The sequence below is a fragment of the Triticum dicoccoides genome, chromosome 7A (genome assembly GCF_002162155.2).
Source record: "Triticum dicoccoides isolate Atlit2015 ecotype Zavitan chromosome 7A, WEW_v2.0, whole genome shotgun sequence".
In the NCBI taxonomy this organism is placed as follows: domain Eukaryota; kingdom Viridiplantae; phylum Streptophyta; class Magnoliopsida; order Poales; family Poaceae; genus Triticum; species Triticum dicoccoides.
In genome coordinates this window covers 720,005,874-720,014,944 of record NC_041392.1, presented here as the reverse complement: position 1 = coordinate 720,014,944, position 9,071 = coordinate 720,005,874, and the positions used below count along the sequence as shown (strand labels likewise).

The window sequence follows — 9,071 nt, the reverse complement described above, 5'->3', positions numbered from 1 at the left end:
CACAACATGCAGAAAAAAATCATTATAAGTTGACTCATGCACACATATCCCACCGCACCACACATGCCATCTCATCAAAGGTCCATTCGACATGCATTAGAAAAAGTTCTCCATTATATTATGCCACTTATATTCAAAATAATTTTTTACTACAAAATAATCAAATGCAATAATATGTACTTATAGATTTTGTACATATATTATTAATTCAACCAGCCATGTTTCATACAATCAAATCACTTGAAATATATTGCTATTGATTCCCGCAGCAACGCGCGGGGTATTTTCTAGTTTGCATAATTACATACGTCAATTTCTTATTCTAACATTTAGTTTCCCTGCCACTAACTAATTAAGTAATTAGTTTTGGAACAAATGAAATTTCTAGCCTTGCCCATATTAACATCGAACTCTACCAATATTTTTATAGAAAAATGTGCCAACCATGGCTACATCATGTGATCAGTTTGTGAAAACCGTAATAACCTGTTTGCTTGCCATGTGATAATGATAATGCTCATAGAAATCTTCTAATATGGAAAAGAAACATGGGGGCTTTGACGACCTAGGTTGGATGTTGAAAAAATTGGGCCTAATGTGCGTAGGATAGAATGATTTAGCTTAAACCCGTGCCATTAAAAACTACTTAATTATGGCAGGTGCACCTAATGAAGGGTCAGAATAATTTTGATTATGTGAATCAACATGGTATCTCGAAAGAAGCCCCTTATTGTGCTTTTAATATATAATAGATGCTGACATGATCAAGATCACCAAATCCGCTAATTATAGGAGCTACAGTCACCAAATTTGTTGGCAATAACATCCTTTCGCTGAAGGGAATATATTCATATCGAGAACAAACCCAATTACACATAGCCTCTACACCAACACGATACAAGAGCTACTCAAGACACTGAAAATGCACACGACAAAATTATTACAAAAGGAAGCAATAAAAAAGGACCAACATAACAATTGAAGAAGACGCCAACAACAACCATAAATGATGGCAACCTTAGGTAACAACATAGTTTCTCCAACAACAATGCCTCCAATGGAACAGTGCACGAGTAGCATCTGCATCACATGAAGTTTATGTCTGAAGTGCCATTGTCTCTGGCAGCCAAACGGGAATATTACTTCTTCTTTACCTCTTCTTTGTCTACTTGAGAAGTTGGTAATGCATTTGTCCTGTCAATGAAAATCATTTGTTCTTTATCAGGATTTTTTTAAATCATCTATTATTAGATGAGCAGGCGTCACTTCCAATAAGAACATTGTATTAGTGATTGACTTCCAATAACACTATTGCTCTTCTAAGGATGGATGACATCCATCAGCTCTGACTAGATTCTCCACATTTTCAAGAGGGCTCCATCGTTGTCTCCCTCTAAGGCCCTATCCGGAATAAAGGATTTTCATGGGAATTTTATAGCAAATCCTGTTCAATTTTTTCCCGATGGTGCCCTTTGGATTGTCGAATTGGCTTTGAAAATTCTTACGCGAATCCTTCCAATCCTTCACATTTAAGAGGATTCAAAACATTAACTCAATCCTCTTGTTTTCACTTCAGATGAGAATTCCAATACAACATGTTCTTTACCTCCTTCTTTCTCTCCCGAAGGAAAAATTTCCTTCAAAATTTCTATGGAGCATCCAAACAATTCCCATGTTTTAGATTACCGTAGGAATCTATAGGAGATGACATCTGATTCCTACTATATTCCTATTCTTGTGCTTTATTTAACTTGCGCTTAGAACATGGTTTACAAATTCACTTCGAAATCTGCTCTATTCAATGACAAAATAGGAAACATCGCCAAAGATTATTTTCTGTGATGGTCAACCATCACCACGTGTTTTCCTCCCGGGGCAGCGCCCTGGGAACTTTGGTGATGTTCTGGCCTATTTTTTGACGTATTTGGCCATCATTAAGCATGTGCATATTCTGCGATGATTTGTAGTGTCATAGAAAATGTTTGATGTCACAAAAAATGATTAAAGAAATTGTGTGTTGGTATTCAGAATGTAGTACCTTATAAATTCTCAGAGTTTATGATATTACAATCATTTTTGTAGAGTTTAGGTTTAGATGCTCGTATCGAAATGCATTATGATAGAACAAACGGGAAAATATGATCACATAGAAATATATTGCATTAAAAGTTCTGAACTTCACTTGAAATAGTGTACGACAACAGCAAAGGGGTCGGCAAGTCAGATGGCAGTACTACAAAGGTCATTGATACAACTTCGAGGTATCTATAATTTTTTATTATTGTATCAACCTTGAATATTTTATAGCAATTATATATGATTTTTTAGACTAACCTATTGACCCAATGCCAAGTGCCAGTTGCGGTTTTTGCCTGTTTTTGGTTTTTCAAGAAATCAATACCAAATGAAGTCCAAACGCTACTCAACTTTTTGACGGTTTATTTCTAGACAAGGGAGAGCTTAGAAGCTTTGGGAGGAGGCCAGAAGGCAGCCTGACCAAATTCGACCTCTATAAATTCTCTAAAAGCAAGAAACAATCTTACTTTTTGTCGGAATAAATCCAAGACATATCATCGATCATCCAAGGACCAAGCAATCATAAAAGGCACAGCACCGAGATTTGTGAACAAGGTTCACCGATATGGCTACATCCCCAAGGCCTGACTAAGGGCTCTCCTCCCTATGACACCGCTACAATACCGCACCCGATCGCCCTGAACGCCGGCACATGCCGGCGTCTTCCCCTGCATTCGTGTATTATGATGTTGGCATAGGTGTGTGTCTACCCTCGCTATATATGAGAGTCCTAGGATACAAGTGTGCTACTAGGACACGACTCCATATCCGATCTAAACATAATACTACTTAGAGTCCAACTGTAATCTACTATGTACACTATATTCGACACAACTCTAACACTTTTCATTTGATAAGAGGAGGTAAGAGGTACCATGTTAAAACTGCTCCAAAACCAACAGCATGCACGGTTCACGCATATCATCCAAGCCTAGTAATAGTAGATCCAAGGTTGGGGTTGGTTCAACGCCAACCCAAAAGACAACATGCAGCTCCATGGTTTCCATAAACATCAAAGGACTGACTCACCACCGACTAGTTCTTCGGGCACCAATAGCTAGAGTAGTTCTAGGTGCTATTTATTCAGATAGATATAAGATACATAGACACTGACACATAGCGAGACACAGTTCACCCCCACCCCAAGCATCATCAGGAGCAAATCAGCAGAAGAACATGGAGCTCCTCACATTCTTGTGCAGCCGAGGAAGCTCCGGCACCGGAATGCTGCCCGCCCATGTGTGCCCCCCTCCCTGGCTCGACGACGCATCCGACATGTCTTCAAACCTCACGAACGTGCTTACCTGGGCCGCCGCCAGATGTGCGTACATGATCGGAGCAACTGCAAGCCAACCCAAGCAAAAACACAACAAAACATAAGGGACAGTGTTCATTATCTGCCAAGCAAAAACAATGAGTGGCACATACCGACTGATATCGCTGTTGTGCTCCTCTGGTACCTGAAAAGGTCACAGCAACAGGGTTCAGGCATAGCTTGACAACAGATCTTTTTCTATCAGAACGGTATAAATTTCTCAAGCTCTGTCGCCCTAGACTGCCTGTCTACGTACACGTATGAAAGCGAATGCACAAATTCCTGAAGCTCATCCGCTGTGAAGCCGATCTCATCATGCAGAACATGGTAATGTGTTGGCCTCGACGTGCCCTGGCACACACAACAATTACAACTTAAGTAGGACCATCACCGGGCATACTGGTACATGGTGGTAGTAACAAAAAAACAGAGCAGAAAGCAGAGATTACATACTATCATCCCAGCATGTGCACACATGTAGAAGTCGAAATTCTTGGGATGGCAGACCTCTTTATCCACGACGGTCCCTACATAATGAACTCTTGCTTTACCATCATTTCAAAGAAAATTGCAAGTTAAGCGCTAAGCCATGTTTCGCTCTACAAAAAATAGTTGGGGACTCGGCCGTGATTGGTTGAAATAAAGTTTACCAGGAGGAACATTATCTGGACATCCAGTCTGGAAAAATCTGGTATGATGGTTTTTCTGAGCAACAATTACTGTGAACTTAGGCTCCCACTTCTCATCAAGGAACTTGCAGGCCTGCATTGATTAAAAGTAGATGGAGTGACACTGTCCAATACCGGATAATACTTGTACATCACATGTTGAAATCAAACACATAAACTACCTGGATGATCTGCTCAAGCTCAATGTTTATGACATCAGTAAACTGGCTTTCGCTAACTCCATCCCTGGAATTAGCATGAGTTGTGTGAGATGGAGGTTAAGACTTCATCCACTATCCATTTTCAGTAGAAAAACATTCCAGGAACTACAAATTTACAGGTATTACCAAATATAATTTCAGAACTTAGTACCTGAAAATAATAACTTGATCTGGTTTTCGATTCCCAGTACTATTGTAGAAGTCGATAAGTGATTCCCTGGACGTCCCGAGTGCAATGACATTTTTTGCATTAGGAAAGTGTGTGCAATAAAGTATATATAACATACATTCATGAATATGCACGTATAGTATTGTTGGCAAGGGACTGAACTCAAGATTGAATCAAATGTCATGTCTTACCGAATGAGGCCATCATCTTCCTTTCCCCGTGGTTTAAACAAGGAAGACATTGTTTCTAGTTTGGGTGACTGAGTGTGCACTGTTGCTCTATATTTAGAGATGAGAGGCCACTTGCGAGAATTAACCACCTAAGAAAAATCGAAAGCCATACCAATTCAGAATTTCTAGTAGAAATGAAGAATGGTTAAAAAAGATAAATGTGTCAGCCGTGGTAGAAGTTGCTGCCTGAGTAGGCTTACAAATACAGTCATAAAAACACTTATCAAATCTGCAATCATTCAGATGACGACTGAGCTACGATTCAGAGATTAGAACTGTATCCCTCTTACCGCAGCAATGGAAGGTCTATCAGATTACCCAGGCTGACCATGTGACACATGACACATCCATGCCCAAGATAATAGTAGGCAGCTTCCCCACAATGGGTAATACTGCAGGTGCAGGGGGTAGCTCACCTTGTAGCAGTGTGTTTAGCCCATCAAGCTGGGTAACAGCCGGTGAAAAGACAAAAGCATAAGCATATACAGTAGTCATTAAATACAGTAAAAAGAAAATAAGCTCATGTCAACAAACCTTAGCATTTATCTTCAATAGCACATTAATTAGGTACTGATCGTTGACTCTTGGTGGAGGAGCTAGACATTGTGTGAAGATGCCAAGTTCGGCAAGACACTTCCTCTTCCAAGGGCCTGGTTGAAGCAAATATATATTATATATTCTGCAACAGGTAATCATGCTTATAGGGAATGGTATAGCAAATAACGATGGCCAAAAACATGAACCAACCATAAATTTCGCAGTTTTTCCTCGCAGGAAGAAGGCACAACAGGAACTTGGGTTGTCCAGGTAGCTTGGATTTTAACTGATTAAACATCTCATCCACTCTTCGTGACGCAGGAGCTCGTCTTACTGCTGGGCTTTCTTCAATTGCATCACCATGAGGGTCCTCTATTTCCTGCTAACAAATGAAGTTCAGCAACAGAAAATAAGAACAATTAAATACGTTGTAGAAAAAAAATAGAACATACAATCCCCAATCTCCATTGCAATTGCAATCCTTGTAAGGTCTCGGACAAGACCACGAGCATCACAACATGCAGAGAAATTGACAACTGCCCACCTCGTAACAGAACAGGTCTGGATCAGCTTCTGAAACAAAAAAGAATCAGCAAACTAGCAGAAGGTTCATCAATGATGAAGAAGTAATAAAGACATGTTATGAACAGAAAACGTGTTGACCTTTCTCGCAAGGTTCCAACGACCCTTTTGTGGGACGAATTCTTCATCATTACCGGCTTTCAGCTACATATAGAAGACTTACTTAGATACATTCAGAAGAACATCGAGCACAAGCATGCTAAACTATGTTCGGGAAACTGTTACTAACCTTGGGTGCTTGCAGGATCCTCCCTTCAATTTGAGTAAGGTTTCGGGCAATTGTAATGCCACATGCCTTCAGCATGGGGTCAGAGTCATAGTCGCTACGTTTAAGTGCCTTGCATTTAGCGTAGGATGAACTATCAGTGAATTTCCATTTGACTAAAAACAGCAAGTTATATATGGTGGCAGCAAGCTGAAATCTAGTCCCTCCGTCCCATAATATAAGAGCACTTTTGACACAGTGTAGTGTCAAAAGTGCTCTTATTTTATGGGGACGGAGGGAGTAGATGATAACTCACATCATCAAGAGTTGACATTCTTTGATGAGGCTTTTGTCTGGATTTCTCGACAAGTGAGGACCTCTGAAGAGTAGACAGAGCTTTGGTGTATCTTTGCAGAGGAACAAGCGTGCAAAGCTGGCCATGCAAAAAGTTCACACCAGGACATCAGATCGTCTATAAAATTTCCGAAGGAGAGACGATTATAAGGGTGAAATAGCATAACTGAGATGAACCTCGACAGGGAAGTAAGTTGGACGCTTTGGCCTCCCAGCATTGATACATGGGAGATTACCAGAATAGCGCAGTTCTATGCCTCTGTTCTGTACAAAGTAATCATTAGACTGTCATTTCAACAGTATCAGTGTCTCCGTTGTCACCGTTCCTCCGCCTCAATGGAAACCTAGTTAAGCACACCAATCACAAAGCAATCGATAAATATAGCAGTAAAATGCACAAAATAGAACAAGCACTGGTAAACAATAAGACACCTTGCCAAATTACTAATTTATAAGCACTGGTAAAATGAATTAATGGTAAGGAGGAACTCTCACGTTTGTTCGTTGCAATTTTTCTCAGTTAAACCAACTATCTTAAACTCTGAATTTGTGTGAGTGGTTTTTATCCTCAAGCTCTTGAGGGTACGCTTGGCCTGTGAGGCAAACATCCAAATTGTAATTATCAAAATAAATATAGTTGGATGATTGTTCGCGCTATATTATCAAGAACATCAAAGATACACCTTACCTTTTGCCAGTTAATTTCATCAGGGCGACGAACCATCTGGTTAGCAAGAAGAAAATCGATAACAGGACCAGGTTTAACAAGCATGGTAGTCGAAACATCTGCAAGTTAAAATAAGTTTGACATGACAACATTAAATCGGATGTGGACGATGGAGTTATACGACAATACAATAAGGCGAGATGCATACCAATATTTAGGGAGAGCCCACTTTGTGTACCACGGAAACTTGAGTGAAATCCTTGGCATCCCGACAAACCACCGCCCAAGTCAATGAAACTTTTAGGATTATTGTGGAAACATGATTGGCGGACTAGAAGACAGCCCCTGTGAATAGTCAGAAAAATTAACCCCAGTCATGGCATGAAACGCACATGTGGAGCCTAAGCACAGAGTAATGCTTGTGGAGGCAAACGAGTGAGACATTCATGAAGATACATACTGCTTTGCAGAATGCTGCCTCAGTATGATATCAAGAACTCGAATAGCCTCCAGGGAGTTCTCTGATTCTTCACCTCTAATGGCCTGCGTGATTGCGGCCATAGGCATTTTCGCCGCAAAGCTCAGCTCCACTTTTATAATCTTTGACTGGTACGGCCTCCTCACTCTCTTCGTGTCACTACCTTCAGGACTGTTGCCACTATTACCTCCAGAGCTCCTACAACCAACTAATAATTGGGTTATACTGAACACAGAGGATGGTATGTAGTACTACATAGGGGCAGTTAGCCTGCAAGCAGGTCAAGGAGTAGAACTCACTTTCCACTTCCAATGTCTTCCAATACTACAGTGAATTCATTGTGTACTTGGGGAAGAGCCCCAATTGTAAAGAGGCTCTTCTCACCATCATATGCAAAGTCCTTGTTGGCAAGATCGGAATGGTACATTTGCACCAGTTTATCCTGCACCTTTCTCCCTATCCCCTTTTCAACAACAGGTTGATCATCCTCATACTTCAGATTAACCTACACATCGACAGTGCCAGATAGCATGGGGATATGGAAATTAAGGTTACGTTTGAAATTACTAGGTGGTGAATTAGCATGGGGAAAGCAAGTAAAGCGTGCTCACATGGTAGTGGTGGAAAAATTCCTCTGAACCCTTCAGGGAGACTTTATAGTGGTTAGCAAGTAGTTGGATGGTGTGCCCTCTCTTCCCTAGCCCAGGCCTGGCCATTGGGAGCCTTTTGGGCTTTGCTGGCTTGTTTGGAGGCAGTTCCTCGGCGACATCTTCTTTTTCTTTGATGGGCACCACGTCGGGAGGCAGAGGAGGTGGTGGTGGCAACTCATCTGGGCCTCCATCACTCGGGTCCATCTTGGCAGGACAGACGGAGCTCTCTGCATGTGTGAAAGTTCAGATGATTAGCAGTACAAAACAAATACAAATAAAATTGATTCCAGTTCCAGGATGACCAAGAAGCATCAGCTGTTTAGATGAAAGATTAAGTGCAGTGTATGCTTATACAGTCATTATATCCATTGTAGGTGTAGGAATTACTGGAATGATGATTATTGTGACCAGAAAGAAATGTCTAGAAATGAACAATATTTACACTCTGGCTCTAAACAGAGTTATCCTTCACTAGGAGATCCTGTATATAAAAAAAATTGTGCATATTTAGGAGCATTAACTTTGTAAAAAGGAATTAATGATGATACTGATATATTATCAACGCAAAATAAATGGTACATATGAAGAAGATTTACTCTGTAGCTCCAAAGTGGGTTATAATTTTATCCACAAAAATATATTTGGTGCACATATCTTACAAGCAATATAAGCAAAACAGAGATTCCAGAGTTCTATGGTATATGAACCCCCAATAAAATGCATGGCTACACTATTAGAGTATTTGCCTCCTTGCACTTTGTATTACGAAAAAGGGAAGAAAGAAGACGAGGTTGTTGGTCATGAAAATGAGACATTCACATTGAACCCAAAAGTTCAAAGCAGAATGAGAGCACTTTTTTAATACAAAAAACCCTAGCCAAGAACAAATGTCTCCCTTGGGAAAACCCCCAAGAACCTC

At 40.5% G+C, this 9,071-nt stretch overlaps 1 pseudogene; it reads right to left on the bottom strand.

Moving 5' to 3' along the window:
- Positions 1–3,049: 3,049 nt before the first annotated feature.
- Positions 3,050–8,356, bottom strand: LOC119331659 (annotated as a pseudogene).
- Between the last annotated feature and the right edge of the window lie 715 nt (positions 8,357–9,071).